This window comes from Petaurus breviceps, unplaced genomic scaffold, assembly GCF_028583685.1.
Source record: "Petaurus breviceps papuanus isolate PSGF00001 unplaced genomic scaffold, PetGlider_PUasm1.0 118, whole genome shotgun sequence".
NCBI lineage: Eukaryota > Metazoa > Chordata > Mammalia > Diprotodontia > Petauridae > Petaurus > Petaurus breviceps.
This window is the reverse complement of record NW_027185616.1, coordinates 25,301,565-25,322,243: the sequence shown is the minus strand read 5'-3', so window position 1 is coordinate 25,322,243 and position 20,679 is coordinate 25,301,565. Positions and strand designations below refer to the sequence as shown.

The following is a 20,679-nucleotide window of genomic DNA, read 5'->3' as shown; positions in this document are numbered from 1 at the left end:
TAAGATGCCTGCATTTTTTACAAAGGAAGGACACTGCTGCCTTGATAAAGCCAAAACTTTATCACCTCAGAATCATTTATGTCATATGTTCCATTTTGAGGAAATATACTACAGTGATTTATCATTCAGCAATCTATTTAGTTTGACTTTTCCTATGTTTCTTGATTATTCTGTTCTTGAATTGATTTAATTTAAATAAGTTTTTCCCCAAATCAAATACCCTTTTTAAAATAATATCCTTCAACTAAATTAAGGTCTATTAGGTTACAAACTGCCAAAGACGTTTTTTTTTTTGTTTTTTTTTTTAAGCAATTGGGGTTAAGTAACTTGCTCAAGGTTACATGGCCAGTTATTTCTGGGTATGGTGCTAAGTATTGGAGCCCGGATTTGATCCAGGTCATCCCGTTCTGATAAAATCCTATGTATTTCTTTAGGGAAAGTGAAATTATCTTTCTTTTTAAATTATTATTATTTTTAATAATATTTTTAATTTTCAGCATTCACTTCCATAAGTTTTAAATATTCTCCCCTTCCCTCTTCAAGATAGCAGGCAATATGATATAGGCTTTACATATAAAACAAATCTTTATCTTTTTAAAAAATTTTTAAAAATTAATTTGTTTTCTTTTAGTTTACAGGATTCAATTCCACAATTCCTTGAGTTTCACGAAATTATCTTTCTAATGATGTTCTTTTGAATAGGAATGGAAAGAAAATTATTTCTTAGGTCGGTTACACAATTCAAGTCAAGAAGCACTTTCTGTGTGCCAGGCAATGGTGGCACACACCAGAAATATTTTGTATTATAATTTTACATACACACATATGTACACATATACATATATTGTATAATTGTTTCATAATCCCCTGACCACATTATTGATGGAATCTCAGGATAAAGGGCTAACAGTAAATTAGGTAAGAAGAATGTGGAAGACCTCTTCCTGTTGACCTTCATCTACTTCTGGGCTTCTAATGACAGATAACTGAAGTCCTCAAACAATTATACAAAATGTAAAGGCTCTGATAGTACTCCTATAAAGCAAGTAGTATTCAGCCTGTTAACAAAAAAATTACATGGAACAGAAAAGCAAGTGTTTTGTCCTGAGACTTTAGGAAAAACAAGTAGTATCACTCTCAGACCTGTTATTTTAAATCCTGTGTTGTTTTTGGGATTTAATTGTTTTTGCTTCATTGACAAAGTGAATTCCTAATGTGAAAACTTTCTTCATAGATGCGGATAAATAAGACATCTGTAAACTAAGAGAGTGAGAGGTTATGGGATTTGTCCATAGTCACACATTTATTATGTGGGGGACAGAACTTGAACTAGATCTAACTCATACACAGTTGTCCTAAGATTGGTGACTCTCTCAAATTTCATATGTAGTTATTTAAAAAAAAATTAAGGTACAAGGGGTGGCACAGTGAATAGATCACCGGCCCTGGAGTCAGAAGGACCGGAGTTCAAATCTGGCCTCAGACACTTAACACAAAAACTAATCATGTGACCCTGGGCAAGTCACTTAACCCCAACTGCCCTCCAAAAAACAAAATAATAATAATTACGGTACACAAGAAATATTGTACAAAACTAATATGAAGTTATTCTCCATATTAATTTACCAAAATTTTGCATGTTTTCATATCTCTATGCCTTTTGCCATTTCATGTGACTGGTTGAATGTTGTTTTTTGTGCTGTTTTGTTAAAGTCTGAGAAAACAAACCCTCATCACGCTAAGCAATATAGCCAATAAAGAAGTTTTATTAGAGCATTCTGTAAATAGCATCTGCTTAGGGAATATTCTTTGGTCCCTGGAGGAGGTCAACAAAGTGGTATTAAGACAAGGAATATTCTGGTCTGAGTAATGCTGAAAGCTCTTATGGATAAGAGATTAGTCTCAGTGGAAGCATCCTGCTGTCACTAGCACAAGCACATCACACTAATGGAGAGGAGGGAGAAGGGAACAAGGAGCAGGAAAGAGAAGTTGAATTAGACTTATTTTAAGTTCATTAAAAGGCTGCTGATATGAGGAATGGAGGGAAAGAAATAACATCCGGAGTCACCTATTTCTGTTCAGACAGTGGATAAGGTTTTTTATGTTCTGGAAGAAGTAAAGCCCTTTATAAGCATTGGCCTTCAGAGGTAAAATCTTGGAAACTTGACTTTATTTTATACTCTCTATACTTTTTGTGTGATTTTGAGCTTGCCCCTGGACGAGGAGATCCACACATGCCTGCAGAGCTGAGCATTGTCAGATTAAGCAACTGGAATGTCCACTGGCCTTTGAACTCCCTCCAGTCTTTGTGTGCCTGTGTTGGGCGTGTCTCTGTTTTTGAACAAAAGGGAGAACTGATTACTAAAGGTTTCCTGATTGTGTGTGTGGATTTGCTGTAATAAAAGGGAAATGAAAAAAAAAGTCACACAAAACAAGTGCAAACCTTAGTAATGTTGTAGGCAAAATGAAATTTTGATAGTATTTAATCGCCTTAATATATAAACTGTGCTAAATACTGAAGATGACATTGATGGAGAAACAGCAGTCTGCTTCAAGTTCCTTAATTAGGTTTCACATACTTAAAACTGTGCTGGAGCTTACAAAAATGGCAACCTGCTTTTCCTGCATAGAGGGCTGGGGGGTGTAGAAAGAAGAGTCCTGAAGCAAAGGAGTCTCTTTTTCTTTGAAGAGTGCCAGGAGTTTAGAGTGGATCTGATGGAGTAAGTAGCTGTTTTCCCTTTATTCTCTCTTTTTTACTTAGTTCTCTGCTACTCTTGTGTGGCCACATTTGTGCCTTTGTAAGTGTCTGCAGGTATGACACAAAGGAATTAGATTAGACAATTTCTAAGGGGTATTTCAACTTTACTATTCTGTGAGTCTCTGAAAAGGTATGTGCTACAGGTTGGTGGGAAAGCAGTAGCTGTGAATAGATTTCACAAGTGTCAAAGATGCATATCAAAATGGGTTGAATACGGGTGGTTAGAAAAGAACAAAAACTCACATAAGGAAATAGGGAGCTAACCACAGGGTTAACGGTTTATTGTTTATTCCCTGAGGTAATAAAGAAACCTGTGATTTAGGTCATTCATATCTGGGATGTTGTTGGTAAAGAACAGGAATAGATATTGTTGCAACAAGAAATACACATCTGGGCTAAGAGAGACCCACCTGTATGCGGCAAAGCTATCAGTTCTTCTGGAAATAATGAGTAGTCATTATTTACTGTCAGTGCTCTTTCTATGAGAACTAAGGCAGTTGATGGTTTTGTTTTTGCTTGTTTTGTTTGCTTCTTTCCATTCCTTTTTAAAACAAAGGGCGAAGGAGAAAATCTTACCTAGAAAAAAAGTTTCCTGACTTTTGTTTATAGTTTAAAACGAGCTCTGCGGGTATTGGCTGAGCAGACACAGCCAAAGAGCTTATGAGAAAAGGTATCGAATAAGGGAACCCCGTTTAGTCCAATAAAAACTTGGTATTTACAGTCATTAGCAACTAGCAAGAACTGTGAATGGGGTAGGGAAGGAGGGGAGAAGAGAATTAGCGGGTGGTTAATTAATGCTTTTCTAACCCAGAGGAGATGGGGATAACCTCCTTTTTGACAAACTGATAGGTCAGCTTGTTGGGAAAATCACTTCATTCCCACTTTGACTTTTTGAATTTTACTGTGAAAATAGGAAAAACCAACCAACCTAAACTATTCCATACCATACCTGATTAAAACTTTCCCTTTTTGAAGAAAAAGTAGCATCTGTTTAGATATCAGCAAACCTTTCCTCAACCGCCATTCCGTGTAAATAAATTGGATACTGGTAGATAATAAGGTGCCTTGAAAATCATCAAAAATTTAAGAAAGTTAGTTTCATCAAATGCTAATAAAAATTTACTCGTTCAGAAAGTTTCTATGTAACTCAGATTAAAAAACAACCTTACACGTAATTGATTTTCTGTGATTGGATATTACTGAATGAGCAGTCACTACCAGAGAACCATAAATTTGATCTTATCTAATATGGAACTTGTATTCATGGTGGGGAGGAATGTGAAAAGTGTAATGGTATTTTGGCTATTCTATTGTGTTGCTAACCATTCTAGAGATACTTTTCAATAGAAGAGATCTGAATCTGGATGATTTCATGTTCACCTGGCTGTTTTTAAATAGATGAATGAATGAAAACAGCCAGGGTAAGCATACATGTGTGTGTGTGTGTGTATATATACACACATATACATACATAGGCATGCCTCATACAGTCAAAAAACAAGAATCTCTTCTGTACTGGGCACAATGTTAGGCACTGGGTATATAGAAACCATCTCTACTCAGAAGAAGCTTACATTCTAATGGGAGAGACAAGTGCATATATAAATTGTACAGAACAACTAGAAGGTAAATTATATATGTATGTGTGTGTGTGTATATATATAAATAAATATATATATATATATACATATATATATATATATAATTAGTAGATAAAAACAGAATTGGGAAGGACATTACCAGTTGAGACAATCAAGAAAGCCTTCATGCTGAAGATGGTGCTTGAACTGTGTCTCAAAAGAAGAAAGAGACTTAGTGGCAAAAGAAAGGAGTAAATAAGTTCTGCACGTATGGGGACTGTTAGCACAATGGCACTAAGAGTGTTGTATGTGTAGGGATCAGAGAGAAGGCCAATTTGACTGTATCTCAGAGCATGGAAGGTGGAATAATGTCCATTGAGGCTTGAAAGACAGGTTGGGGCCAGTTATATAGGACTTTCAAAGCTGAACAGGAGAGTTTTTATTTTTATGCTTTTTGTTGTTCATCCATCGTTTTTGGAGGACCAGTGTCATCACTGGGTGATGTCGTGACTTGTGCGTGAATTGGATTTAAGTGAGGCAGAGTTACACAAAGTAGTCGGCCTCACTTTTTCTTCCAGAGTCATCAAAGACCTGTGATAAGACAAAAGTCAAGACAACCACCGAAGGCCCAGGATACAGTCTGACGAGACTCTCAAGTGCTCCCCAGTGCCTGCTTCAGCTGTCCGCAGGCCACTGGAACGAATGGCTCTTATCCATACTTTCTGCCTGGGGAAATCATCAAATGTCTGGTAGTTATCCCCCTAAATATATTTGAGGCCTGTTGGTTAGCCTGTCTGCTGAGACAGTTCTATGGAAGTGTGGCTGCTGCACATGCCACAGGGGAGAACTGGCTGGCAGGTAGACACCAGAAGTGGAAGAGCAGCCCTCAGAATGGCTTGGCAAGCCTTCACACCAGAGACCCTAGTCCTCCCTGAATATCCCATAAATCCCATGCACCTGAGTGACTGATATAATAGCAAGAGACCTGGCTCTGGAGCCAGGAGACCTGGTTTCAAATCCCACCTCTGATGTTTCCTCTCTGTGTGGCCATGGACAGGCCTGATATTTTGTGCTGGACAAAATGGGAAGCTATCTGAGCTGATAGATGCTCAATTCACATATGGCCATTATTTCTATACTTGAGCCAATAGAGAGTTTATTAATGTATATTAAAATCATTTAGGAAGATTTTAATTTAGTATTTTGTTTACCAGGATAGACTGGGATTTGGGAGACTTGAAGCAAGGAAATCATTTAGGAGGCAATTGCAGTAAATTAGGTGAAAGGTGAGGGGGACCTAAACTAAGGTGTTCGTTCTGTAAATAGAGAGGATGGGTCAGATTCAAGAAACATTGTGGAGGTAGAAATGGTAAGATCTTGCACCTGATTGGATTTGTGGGATAAAGGAGAAGAAGGAGTTGAGCATAATGCCAAATTTATGGATCTGGGAGACTGGAAGGACGGTGGTGCTTTTGTCAGAAATAGTGAAGTTTAGTCATTTTGTCATTTCCTTCATCGTCATCTTTGCTAATATGACTGTGAGGTAGAACTTCAGTTATTTTCTTTTGCGTTTCTCTAATTATTAGTTATTTGGAACACTTCTCCTGTCATTGTTGATGAGAGCTGGATTTCTTACTTTGAATGCCTGTTTTTATTCTATAACCGTTTGTCTAATGGGGAGTATCTCTTAGTCTTGTACATTTGAATTGATTCCTTGTGAACTTTGGATTTGAGAACTTTACCAGGGAAACTTGTTGCCAAGATTTTTTTTTCCCAATTCAAGCTCAAGTTGAAATAAAAAATATTTCAAAATAATTTCATTGATATGAAGCAGTTTTTTATTACTCTAAAATATTAATATTGGAAGTGAAATCAATGTGATTAAATATACATAATTATTATTTAAACTATTGTGCTGGATTGATTTCAATGGTTGCCATACATGAAATAGAAAGGATTTATAGATGATAAAATGCACTAAATACCATTTTAAAGGAAATAGTGTAATTGGTAGGTTAAAAGATATTGTTTTAACTCACTTCCACATTCATGAAATATGAAACTTCTTTATCTGATCATAATCTGTTGTCATTCCCCCTCTTCCTTGACCTTGTATCCCCTAACTCATAGTGAGTGGCCTCACTGTGCTCTCCATTTCCAACAATTCTCAATTCTTTTCCAGGCCATCATTGGGAAGGATAGCACTGGCTATCCTTCCCTTTCCCTCTTGACCCCTTACAGGACCTGTTTTATTCTATTTTGACCTCTTTCAAGTCCTTTGCCTCTTTCTCTTATGAAAGATCTTGGCCTGGCAAACATAAGCTTTGAAGTACTCCCTCCATTTAGTACCTTTGCTTCTACTTATGTGCTGCTGAAAAAGAGCTAGAGAGAAAAATCACGGAAATGTGCTGACTGAATCCCCAACAAATTTATGTTATATAATGTCAACCGGACCTTCTCTGCTGCATGGTGATCTTTTTATACTTCTCGAATCCATTTACTATCCATTCCCCACTGCAACTTTTCCAGACCTTTTCAGCCCTTCCATGGCTCTCCCTCCACCACCCACACACCTCCCCACTCTCTCAGTTGGGAACCTCGGCTCGTATTTCACCGAGAAGAATTGAGGCCATGCTCTGAGACGTCTCTTTTCCATTCTCCTTATCTCACATAACTCTGATGATGTCTGCTATATTATCTCCTCCTTTACCCCTGTCTAGCGTGAAGCATTCCTTCTTGCCAAATCAGCTTCATCCTATCTTCTCTAGCAGGTACCTCTGTCATCCTTACTCTCTTCTTCATTCTCCCTCTTCCTCTCCCTCTATTTCCTGGCTGCTTTCCTGCTGACTGCAGATATTCCCATATCTCCTCCATCCTCAACAAAAAGCATGCCCTTCATCCATTCATTCCCAGTAGCTATTACAGCTCTCATTTCTGGAGTAAACTCCTCTAGAAGACTGTCTGCAATCATTGCCCTCACTTCCTTTCCTCTCTTCTTCACTCTCTATGCCTTTGGCACAGAATCTGGCTTCTGGTAATCAGCTGAAACTCTTCTCCCTCCAGTCCATCTTCCACACAGCCATCGACCTGTTCTTCCTAAAGCACAGATTGTGACCACATCACTTCCTATTCTATAATCTCCAGTGACTCCCTATTACTTTCAGAGACAAATATTTGTCTTTTATTTGGCATTTAAAGTCACTCTTTTTACACTTAACTTTTCTCTGTGTAAACTGTGATCCTTTGACAGTAGCCTCTTTGCTCCTTCTTGCACAAGATATATTCTATCTGCCATCTCTGAGCATTTTCCCTCACTGTTTCCCATAACCAGAACGCTCCCTCTACCCCCATCTGTCTCCTTACTTCCCTGGGTTCCGTCAGGTCTCAAAGCCCTACCTTCTTTAAGAAGTCTTTCTCACTCCTTCTTAATCTTACTATCCCTCCTCCAAGATAACCTCCAGGTTATACTGTTCCATTACATTTTGTGCATAATTGTTTGCTTATTATCTCCCCCATTAGACTGTGAGCTCCCTGAGAGAAAAGACTGTCTTTTGCCTTTTGTATCCCTCTTCAGTCCCTGTCATATAATACAGAATAAGTGATATTGATTTGTTGATTTTTTACCATCCTTCTCGTTAAGCATCCAGGACTCAGAATTTAAAATATCTATCTAGCGGGTTTTTCTTCTGCCCTTGAAGAAGAAAAGTTTTTATAAATGACTTTTTTTTCGTATTTTTCTGGTTTGATATCCTCTTTTATCCTTCAATGCCCTTGGCGTGACTTTGATTGGTTTAGTTGGATTTTATCCAATTAGTTGTATACCTTGCCAAGATATTTTTAAAAACTGTTTTTTACTCTCCATCGCTTCTTTCTACTTTATGTGAAGTTACTATTCATAATGTTCCATCATCCTTCTTCCAAAGATTGTGCAAATGAGTTTGTATTCTACATTGGTGTATTGCCTTTGGCAGCCATCCCCCTCAGTTTGCACAAAGTCATATATTAGATGACTGCCCCTTTTTGATATTATTGTTGTGGCTATTAGTTTGTATTAGTTAAACTTTTATATAAAATTTTTATAATCAGTGCAGTCATTTGTTATCCATTTCCCATTTCTGATTGAAAACAAGGTATATTTTTGTTTTATTATTTTTTTCTTCTAAACCAAACTAATTCCAATCCTAGTCAGTGATTTCACTCTATACAGACAACTGACTCAAAGTTAGTTCCCACATCAGTAACATATCTTCTTGTGATGCTATTTGGTACTTACCAATATTAACATGTCCCAGTGGCTAGAAAGCCAGTCTCAAAGCCAGGAATCAGTCAGTTAGCAAATATTAAGCACCTACTATGTGACAGGCACTGTGTAAAGTGCAGGAGACACAAAGAAAGAGAAAAAAAAGTCACTGTTCTTGAGGAGTTCATAGTCTGATGGGGGAAGACAATATGCAAACAACTGCTTACAGAGGAGATATACTAACTTGGGTGTAATCTCAGAGGAAAGTTACTGCAATTATGGAGGACCAGGAAAGACGTGTGGCATAACTGAGCCTTGAAGGAATGAAAAGAGAATGTGTCCCAGGCATGGGGGACAAGCAGTGGAAATGTTCAGAGTCAGTTGGGGATTGACTCATATTTTATAGATTTGACAAATTCTTTATATATTTGAGATATAAGATCTTTATCTGAGAAACTGTCTAAATTTTTCCTCAGTTTTCTACTTTCTTTCTTATCTTGGTTTCATTGGTTTCTTTTAACCTTTTTAGTTGAATGTAAACAAAATTATCCATTTTACACCTAACTTTACTCCCTGCCTCTTGTTTATTCATAAAGTGTCTACCTGTTCATAAGCCCGATAAGTAATATGTTCCATGTCCTTCAGATTCTTGTTCTCTTGTCTTTATATCTAGACCATGCATCCATTTTGACCTTATTGTGGTTAACAGTATAAATACTGGTCTATGCCCAGTTTCTGCCATAGTACTTTCCAGAATATTTACCAAAGAATGAATTCTTATCCCCAAATCTTAAATCTTTACAATTGTCAAATACAAGATTATTTTATTTATTTGCTGGTAAATTGTATATCTACTCTGTTCCATTGGTCTCGTTGATTTCTATTTCTTAGCTAGTACCAGAAAGTGTTGATAATTAATACCCTATAATATAGCTTAAGATTTTGTACTGCTAAACCTCCTTCCTTTATATTTCTCATTAGTTCCTTTGATATTCTTGACTTTTTTTTTTGTTCTTCCAAATGAATTTTGTTATTCTTTTTATTAAGTAATTTTCTTTTGTTAATTTAATTGGGATGGCATTGAATATATGTTAGTGTAGGTAAAATTGTCATTTTAATTTATATTGTTCCTGCCGACCAATGAACAATGAATATTTCCTCAGTTACTTAAATCTGATTTTATGTATATAAAAAGTTTTTTTTTAGTTTGATTTTGTTTATATAGTTCCTGGGTTTGTTTTGGCAGGTGTACTCACAGGTATTTTATTCTGTCTAGAGTTATTTTAAGTGGGGCGTCTTTTATTATCCCTTCCTGCAGGGTTCTGTTTGTGATATAGAGGAATGGTGATGATTTATGTGGATTTACTTTATATCTTACTATTATGCTAAAAATATTGTTTCAACTGACTTTTTATTTGAGTTAAAGGGAAAATTGCTATTCAGCTTTGTCAGCTATTTTTTTTAAAAAGCATTCAAGTCGTAGTAGTTTCATGGAATCACTGACCTTTTTTATCACTCAGTTTTATCCTTACTTTTCCTGTTCCTTTCTTTCTCCTTCTCTCAAAGAATCTGAAGAAGACATCTTCCAGATGGTTTCCTGTTTTGTTTAGTCTTTATGTGAGACCTCTCCTCCAAAGCAAAGGGCTTTATGTTACGGTGATTGTGGGGAGAGAACTTTTTTTTTTTTCATTTTTCAAATGCTTTATTAACTTCTGATTTACATCATTCATTTCCACCAGATTTTGAGTTACAAATTTTCTCCCCGTTTTCCCCCTACCCACCACCCCAAAACAGCAGTCCCACAGGATATCCCCTCCTCCAATATGCTCTCTCCCATATTTTCTCCCATACCCCCTTCTACTTTTCCAGTGGATCTCTATGACCCAGTGCCAGTATATCTTATTTCCCAATTACATGTAAAATAGTATTAATAATAGTATATATATATATATATATATATTTATTTATTTATTTAAACATTTGATTTTAAAACTTTAAATTAAAGATTCATTGCCTTCCTCCCTTGTCACCCACCCTTACTGGGAAGATAAGCAATTCAGTATAGGTTGTACATGTGGCTAATGCAGAACAATAACATAGTAGATATATTGTAAAGGACTGACTATATTTCCCTCCCTCCTATCCCACCTCCCACTTGTTCTATTCTCTACTTTGATCCCGTCCCTTTTCAAAAGTGGGTGCTTCCAACTTCCCTCCCCCCCAGCCTGCCCTCCCTTCCCTCATCTCCCCTCTCATCCCCTTTCCCCCCTACTCTGCTGTAGGGTGAGAGACCCTATTTAGTGTGTATTTCATTCTCTCCCCAAGCCAAATTCACTGAGAATAAGGTTGACCCATTTCCTTTTGCCTTCCTATTCTTCCCCTCCATTGTAACCATTTTCCCTTTCCTCTTCTTTATGAAATAGTTTACCCCATTCTTTCTCTCCCCATCTCCCCTCATTATATTCCTCTTTCACCTCTTAATTTCACCTTTTAAGTATCATCCCTTCCTGTTAAATTGGTCCTGTGCCCTCTATCTATGTATATCTGTAAATATATATACACACATTCACATATGTGTTCATATGCCCATATACCCTCATACATAGACATATATATATATATATATATATATATTTTTATTCCCTTCAGCTATTTTCATACTGAGAAAAATTTCATCAGTTACAATTATTGTTTTTCCATGTAGGAATGTAAATAGTTCAACTTTGATAAGTTCCTTATGATTTCTTTTCCCTGTTTACCTTCTCATGCTTCTCTTGCTTCTTGTATCTGAATGTGAAATTTTCTGTTCAATTCTGTTTTTTTCATCAAGAAAGCTTGAAAGTCCTCTATTCCACTGAATGACCATATTTTCCCCTCAAACATGATACTCAGTTTTGTTGGGTAGGTGACTCTTGGTTTTAATCCCAGCTCCTTTGACCTGCGGAATATTACATTCCAAGCCCTTTGATCCCTCAGTGTAGAAGCTGCCAGATCCTGGGTTATCCTGATTGTGTTTCCACAATATTCAAATTGTTTCTTCCTGGCTGCTTGTAATATTCTCTCCTTAATCTGGGAATTCCAGAACCTGGCCATAATCCTAGGAGTTGTCTTTTTTGGGATCTTTTTCAGGAGGTGATCGGTGGATTCTTTCAACCTCTATTTTGCCCTCTGTTTCTAAAACATCAGGGCAGTTTTCTTTGAGAACTTCCTGGAGGATGATTTCTAGGTTCTTGCTTTGATCATGGATTTCAGGTAGTCAAGTAATTTTTAAATCATCTCTCCTAGATCTGTTTTCCAGGTCAATGGTTTTTCCCATGAGATATTTCATGTTGCCTTCTATTCTTTCATTTGTTTGGATCTGTTTAACAGCATCTTGATTTCTTATAAAGTCATTAGCTTCCATTTGCTCCAATCTAATTCTGAAGCAATGATTCTCCTCAGTGAGCTTTTGAGATTCTTTTTCCATCTGGCAAATTTAGCTTTTTAAGGTATTCTTCTCCTCATTGCCTTTTTGAGCCTCTTTTGCCATTTGAGTTAGTGTATTTTTTTAAGGTCTGATTTTCTTTAGTCAGGCTGTTGACTCTCATTTTGTAATTTTCTTGCGTCATTCTCATTTCTCTTCCCAATTTTTCCTCCACTTCTCTTATCTGCTTCTTAAGGTCCTCTATGGCCTGTAACCAGCTCCTAATTTTCCTTGGAAGCTTTTGGTGGAGTTCTGACTTCGCTGTCTTTCATGCTTTGCTCCTTTTTGTCCCCCAAATAGCAGTCTAATGTTGGAATCTTCTGTCTGCTTTGTTTCCTTTGCCTGGTCATGTCGCCCCTCAGTCACTTGACTCCTGGGCTTTTTGCCACAGTAGGACTCTGCCACCAGACAGGGGAGCTTTCGTCCCAAATGCTGGGGTTTTCTCAGCTGCCGGAGGTATTAGATGGGTGACCTCTCTGAGGTCTTCACATGCTCTGGCAAGCTGGACACACACCCCAGGACCTCCACCCTAGACTGCATTCCAGATCCAAGAAGGTTAAAGCAGGAATGATTACCCCTCAGACTGGTGCTTGGTCCCCCTACACTCTGCAGGCCAGGAGCTGAAGCTGCCACGTGGCACTGGCTGGCTGTGCCGGTGTCTCAGCAGCTTCTCGCCCTGGGGGCAAAAGCCATGCACTCCCACTTACTGGGTCCCAAAGTCCAGACTGCACTGACCTCTCAATTTGTCCTTCACATCTATGTGTTGATAAATCTGGAACTGGCCACAGCTGCTACTGATCTGGAGTCCCTCCTTCTGGTGGCTGGTCAGACCTGCCCTGGGGTAAAGCCTCCTGCTCATGGCAGGCCTGGACTCTGCTCCCAGAGCATTGTGCTGGCCAATTCCCGCCGGCCTGCCGGGCTGTTTTCAGCGGGAGGTTAGCTTCTCTGTGTCATTTTGTGGGTTCTGCAGCTCCAAAGTTTGTTCAGAGTCCCCTTTTTTACATGAATTGTGGAAGGTGGAAGCCGGAGCCGAGTAGAGATCCTGCTTCTACTCTGCCATCTTGACTCTGCCCTCTTGGAGAGAACTTTTGTGTCTGTGGTGAAGGCCTAAAGAAAGACCACTGAGATGAAGGAAATGTTCTCATTTTGATTTTATCCTCAGAATAGTGAAGATGTAGAACCAGTTTCTGAGATCTCAGCAATAAAGATGACTAGACAAACAATTAAAAAATAATTTTTTATAATATTAGCAATGACAGTGACTCCAGTCTGGAAGCTAATAACGCAAAGTACTCAGAATAGGAAGCATAAAGAAAAACAGCTTGTCCATAAGAACAATTAGAATTCTCTGAAGAAATGATGTAAGATTTTAAAAAAGATATTATTTTTAAAATGAGATCTGTGGAGGAGAGCATTAGGAAAAAGTATCAGTAGCTTCAATAAAAGACATGCAAAACCTTAGTCTAGTGGCAGGATCCCTAAAAATCAGAATGAATCAAACTGAAATGAATAACTTCAGGAGACAAAAAGAATCCACAAAACAAAATTTAAAAAAAATATGAGAAAATAGAGAGAAATATAATGTCTCATGTCAAAAACAATTGACCTAGACAACAGATTGTGAAGATATAATTTAAGAATCAGACGATTATTTGACCTTGGATAATCCATGAATTTAAAAAAAGCAAAACAAAACTGACGTAGGTATCATATGTTAAGAAAATATTTTTAAAAATTGCCAAGTCATATTAGAACAAGAGGGCAGTATGAAAATAGAAAGAATCTACTTATTACATTCTCAAATAAATCCCCCAAAGAAAACTCCCAGGAATATCATAGCAAAGTCCAGAGCTTCCAAACAAAAGGAAAAAAATACTAGAAGCAATAGAATTCAAAAATTAAGGAATCAAAATGAGGGTCACATAAGATTTAGCAACTGTTACTTTAGAGGAATGGGGAATATGGAAAAAGATATCCTAATAATCAAAATATAAAGCTCAACAACAAAGAATAAGTCATCCAGAAAAATTGGAGCTTTAATGAAATACAGAATTTTTAAATATCCCCCATGAAAAAACCAAAGCTACAAAGGAACTTAGTCAGATTTATAAAAATAAGAGCCATTTCCCAATTGATCCGTGATCTAAAGATGTGACAGTTTTCAGATGTTGTAATCAAAGCTATCTATGTATAGCCATCGGAAAAAATGCTCTAAATCACTATTGATTGGAGAAATGCAAATTAAAACAATTCTGAGGTTCTACCTCATACCTATTAGATTGGTTAATAGAACAGAAAGGAAAGTGACAAATTTTGGAGAGGATTTGGGAAAAATGAGATAATAATGCATTGTTGGTGGAGTTGTGACCTGATTAAATTATTATGTAGAGCAATTTGGAGCTATGCCCAAAGGACTATAAAATCATGTATATCCTCCTATCTAGCAATACCTCGACTACATCTGTATTCAAAAAGAGATTAAACGACAATAAGAAAAAGACAGTAACCTATATTAAAAAAGAATATTTATAGCAGCACTTTACTGGTTCCAAAGAATTGGAAATTGAGGGGATGCCCATCTATTGGGGAATGACTGAACAAATTGTGGTATGTGATTTTGATGGAATAATATTATGCCCTAAGAAATAATGAGCAGGATGCTTTCAGAAATACCTATAAAGATTTACATGAGCTGATGCAAAGTGAAATGTACTGTGCACAAAGTTACACCAATAATATGATGATCAACTATGAATGACTATTATCTATCCCCATAAAAAGAACTAATGGTGTCTGAATACAGATTGAAGGTTTTATTTTTTGGGGGGGGGAACTATATTTTCTTTCACAAAATGAGTAAAATGGAAAAGTTTTGCATGACTGCACATGTGTAACCTACATTGAATTGCTTGTTATCTCAATGGGGGGGTAGATAGGGAGGAAGATAGGGAGAGAATTTAGAACTCAAAAGTTTTAAAAGCAAATATTAAAAATTGTTTTCACATGTAATTGGGGGAAACCAAAACGCTAAATAAAAAGCGTTATAAGAAAAGGGAGGAAGAGATACATTAAAAGAAATGGGATAAAAGATAAACAATGTGACATTTAACCTGTGCTTAATTTTCATCTTTATTGATGTTTCAGTTATGTTCAACTTTTCATGACCCCGTTTTGGGGTCTTCTTCGCAGATTCTGGAGTGGTTTGACATTTCCTTCTCTAGTTCATTTTACAGATGAGGAAACTGAGGCAAACAGGGTTAAGTGATTTCCCCAGGGTCTTACAGCTAGTAAAACTACATTTGTCTAAGGTGGGATTTGAACTCAGATCTTGACCCCAGGCCCTGCTCACTATCTTGTTAACTGCCCCTTTGTTTTCATCTAAACCGTCAAAAGAAGACAGAGCACACATGTACTCCAAAAGAATTTGGTGTACAAATACATTAAACTCTCCGGGGATATAGATAGGAACAGCTAGTGGAGAAAAGGAGGAGAGATTCAGGGAGGAATTATTCATAAACAAAAACAAACCTTAACTTTGAGAAGAGGATAATAAAGAAAAAGGTTAAAAGGGGGAAATGTTAGTAACTTTAAATAAACAGAGTGGAATATTGGAAAGAAAACAGATGTGAAATTTGAATGGAGGGAAATAAACAATGTTCATAACTGAACATGAATGAGATGAACTCAGTGAAATATCAGAAAAGGATAGCAGAATAGGTTAGAAAGCTACAACCCAACAATATGTTGTTTACAAGAAACACTCAGAACATAAAGACTCAAAGAGTTAAAATGAAAAAATAGACTAAAGTCTGTTGGCTCACACACACACGCACATGCGCGCACACACATATGTACACACACGCACACACACACACAGACACATGCACATATACACGCGCACACACACAAGCAGGGGTAGAAGTTAATTATTTTATACAGTGCAATAGAAAGGAAACTACATTTTGCCAAAGGTAGCACGGATGGATGCACCCAATGGCATAGCTTGAGATACTTGAAAGAAAAAAACAAATTTAAAGCTAGGAGCTGTGAGTTTGTTAATATCAATAAAATAGACAAACCATTAACTAATTCGATTAAAAAGAACAGGAAAATCAGACTGAACATGTCAAAACAGAAAAAAAGAACTCACCACAAATGAAGAAATAAAGAATATTATTGAAAACTTTTTTTTTCAATAATATGCAAACATAATTAACAACTTAAGTGAGTATTTACAAAAAATTGTTGTTCAGCTCTTTCCGTCATGTCTGATTTTATGTGACCCCATTTAGGGTTTTCTGGGGAAAGATACTGGGGTGGTTTGCCATTTCCTCCTCTCGTTCATTTCATAGATGAGGAACTGAGTCAGACAGGGGTAAGTGACTTGCCCAGGGTCCTAGAGCTTTTAAATTCTGAGGTCACATTTGAACTGACTTCAGACCTGGCGCTGTATCCACTGCACCATCTGGCTATATGTAATATATAATTATGTAATATGTAATACCATAATTAACGCAACAAGAAATAGTGAATATAAAGTAACAGCCCAGTTTTTTGAGTGAAAAATTGAACAAGTAATATTGAATTTTCAAAGAAAAAATTCTGAGGCTAGATGAATTTAGAAATGGTTTCTACCAAATGTTCAAAGGACAATTAATTCCATTATTGCACAAAATATTGCAAAAATAGCAAAAAAAAAAAAAGGAGGGTGTGGCCAAATGTATTTCATGATAGAGATCATGATATAAACACCAAAAAAGGCCTAGGTCTAAGCAGAAAAAGAAAATGATAATTTCTAATGAAATGTTCTTTCTAATGCACATAGAAGCAAAACTTTCAAATCATGCATCTATTAATTTATTTTATTTTCAGTCTGAATTCTCTCTCTCCCCCCTACTTTCTCTCTCCCATCCATTGATAGAATGTAAGAAAAACAAAACCTGTGACAAATATGTACAGTCATGCAAAACAAATTTTCAAATTAGCCATATTATCCATATCATCCCTCAAAAATAAGGGTGGGGAAGAAAATGACTTATGTTTCAGTCTGTACTCTAAGCCTCTTAGCTCTCTATCCTTTTGATTTGTGGTTGGTCATTTTGTTGATTAGATTTCCTAAGAACTTCAAAGTTGATTAGCTTTACAATATTGTTCTTTTGAAAGTTTAATCTATTAGTTCTGCTCACTTAACTTTGCATCAGTTCGTAAAAAATTTCTGAAATTTTTCTGAATATTATTCCTTTCATTATTTCTTATGGCACAATAATGTTCCATTATCTTCATGTGCCATAACTTGTTTAGCCAATCCCCTTAATTTTTAATTCTTTGCTACCCATAATTTTTTTTTTAAAGCTGCATATTTGGATCTTTTTCTTCTTAAAACCTTTTTTGGGTGTAGAAGTGGTAGTATTAGTAACTTATTTTCCAGAATGTTTGCACTACTTCACAGCTTCCCTACCAGTGCAGTAAATATTTTCCCAAAGGCTTCCGGGGTTTGCCATTTTTGTTTTCTGTCAGTCTGATGGGTGTGAGGTGGTACCTCAAAATTGCTTTAATTTGTGATTTGATTAGCTAATGATTTAGAGCATTTTTTCATATGACTATTGATAGTTTCTTCAAAGGAGAATAAATGTCTTTTGAACATTTTGTCAACTGGAAAATGGATCTTAACCTTCTAAATTTGAATCAGTTTCCGATAGGTCTTAGAAGATGAGACCTTTGTGAAATATACTGGCTGCAAATATTTTTTTTCCCCAATCCCCTGCTTCTTCTATCTTCTGAGAAGTGATCATTTTGTTTCCTCTTTACTTATGCTTATTTTCTCAATTTCTTTGTCATATTGCAATAGCTAACATTTCTAACATTATCAAATAATGATACGATAGGATTAATTTCTTTGCCTTGAAGTTATTGGTAGGACTAACATCCCTACCCAATATGTTAGTGTTAGTTTTAGATATTTTTTATTTACTATATGAAGGAAAGACCTGTGTAACACTATTCTTTTAAAGTATTTTTTTTCTTTTTTTAACATAGACAAGTATATATTTTGTCATGAAGAGACTAAAACAGCAAGTGATAGCGGGAATTGAATGAACCACATTGACTCTATCCTATGACTCAATCCTGGGGCTAGGTCATTTCCCTTTTTATTCGGTTTTGGTTTCAGTTCAATTTCTGTCTTGTGAGAAAACTTCATTCAGGTGTGGGAATTGAGAGAAGACTTTATTGTATTGTTTGAACCTAGACCTACGTGACTGGGAATCTGTAACATCTCTGTCTCCTGCTTAGTTAAGACATCACCTTCGTGATGCCATTGATCCTCTTTGAGAATGAAGATGAAGAAAAAAACAGCAGAGACCCTTAACTAAGGACCTAGATAATGCTGACCAGAAAATCAGTTGAATACAAAGATTGTTGCAACAATTTTTCTCACAGTTATACATCTCAAGCCACCCATATATATGTCTTATCTGAAAACTGGCCCCTTACTGATTAACCAGTTATTACAGACACTTACGGAGAATAAGATAGCTCCTTTTCTGATTTCAAGGAATTGTACCCATTTGCTCTTCTACTCCCAGTGTGGAAAGTCCCTCATCTTTCCTCAGATTAGAAATTAAGTTATCTAATTTTGTATCTTAGTTAATTGTTTTCTTTTAATTAATTGGTCTTATTTGATTTTTTTTACATATAAAAACATCTGTCTTCCTTTCTATTCTGGGTGCAGCTCTAAACTGAGGAGGTTTGGGCCCAATTTATTATGCAATTGACATGCATTGTTTAATAATCAATATGTTCAGAATCTTGAACCTCAGGCATTTTATTTTTCACCCACCACATTCAAAAGGTTTCTCTAAATCTATTGAGAAAATATTTTTATTGTTTTGTTATTTATGTCATCTATTATGTATATATTTTTCTTATACTATTCCTCCATTCCTATTATAAATCTACCCTGATTGTAGTATATGATATTTTAAGATATCTTAATATAGCCTCTTTGTTTATATTGTATTTAGTATTTTCCTATTCATGTACACTATAGATATTGACTAAGATGGAATTGGTTTATTGGTTTGGGTATTTGGTTTTCTGGTGTCTGAACAAATGTTTTGCTTCTGTCTTATGTATGGAGACTCTGTGATTTTGTGATTGAGCACCGTGCCAGTATATTTATAGTGACCGTGGGCACTGTGAATATTGCATTGGCACCACATAGGGCCATATTTTCTCATAACAGGAATTGATAGGAGTCTGTTTTATTTTTTCTATTTTATTTCTAGTATTCTTATAGGGCTATATTATAAACATACCCCGAATCTTTTCTTAAGAGTCAGAAACCTGGGGGCAGCTAGGTGGCATAGTAAATAGAGCACCGGCCCTGGAATCAGGAGGACCTGAGTTCAAATCCGGGCTCAGACACTTAACACAAAAACTAGTCTTGTGACCTTGGGCAAGTCACTTAACCCCAATTGCCCTCCAAAAAAAAGAGCAGAAAAAAGTCAGAAAGCTTCCTAGTTTTATTTTTTCACTGATGCTACTTAAATTCCCCTTGCATATTCAGTCTTTTACTTAGCTACTTATCAAAATAGATCCAAGTGTATCTCACCGATGGTGTTCATTTAGTTTAACACAGGTATAGTGTTGAATTCGTGTTGACAAGATTGTGCCACCTGAAATGGATAGTATGCCATTAGGTTTCTTTGTGTGTGTGTCACTTGATACTCTGTCGTTCTGCCACTTTCACTGTCATGTTGAAAAGAAAACCCGAAAACACGTGGCTCCATTTCTGTGTTCTTTGACTTTCTTTTCTTTGTCATTTCCTGACATAGACCATGGCCGAGACTTTAGTATGCAGAAGGCCAAGCTGAAATGTTTTGGCTGACTTTCTTTTAAATCAGATGAAGTTTAATAAAGACTCCTTCATCTTTTGTGGCCGCTCTTTTTCCTTGCTTTACCTTCCCTTCCCTTCATTGTTCAACCGTGTACAGTTGTTTGTTGTTATTATCTGGGGTGGAACACTCTCCAGTGAAAGTGGATGGAACCCAATGGATGGAACCCATCCTCCAGGCTCAGTTTGGATTGTGTTCCGTCTTGCCTGGTGCTCAAGGACAAGGGCAATTAAAAATAAAAATGTTAGTAGGGTGTACAGAAAACAGAGCGACATTTTTTAAATGGAGGATTCTTTTTTTTTTTTTTTAAAGCAATTGGGGTTAAGTAACTTGCTCAAGGTTACACGGCCAGTTATTATTTCTGGGTGTGGTGCTGAGTATCTGAGCCCGGATTTGATCCCCAGGTCATCCCGACACTGGGGCCGGTGCTCTTACTCGCTGAGCCACCTGGCCACCTCTAAGCAATTGGGGTTAAGTAACTTGCTCAAGGTTACACGGCCAGGTGTTTCTGGGTGGGTGCTAAGTGTCTGAGCCCGGGATTCGATCTCCAGGTGTTCTCAACACTGGAGCCGGTGCTCTTACTCGCTGTGCTACCTGGCTGCCCTAAATGGAGGATTCTTAACTCTGATATTATGTAAAGAGGTTATGAATCACTGACGGTAAAGCTGAGTGGACTAGAAGCATTTAATAAGAGCCCTTGAAACACAAGATGCCCCTGGAGTAATTGCCAGAGAAGACTTGGT

General features: G+C 36.8%; 2 protein-coding genes across 6 annotated transcripts in view; one reads left to right on the top strand and one right to left on the bottom strand.

Annotated features, from left to right (window-relative positions):
- The window catches only part of DCP2 (decapping mRNA 2), a 407,293-nt gene that overhangs the window by 144,178 nt on the left and 242,436 nt on the right, over positions 1–20,679 (bottom strand). The window lies entirely within an intron of this gene.
- Positions 1–20,679, top strand: part of MCC (MCC regulator of WNT signaling pathway) — a 289,950-nt gene that overhangs the window by 91,461 nt on the left and 177,810 nt on the right. The window contains exon 1 of one of the 5 annotated variants that reach the window (XM_069087197.1): positions 334–2,720. The exons of the other annotated variants lie outside the window; for them this stretch is intronic. The gene's annotated coding sequence lies outside the window, so the exon portion shown is untranslated. Of the gene's footprint in view, positions 1–333; positions 2,721–20,679 lie in introns of those variants that run through there. 5 annotated transcript variants of the gene reach the window in all.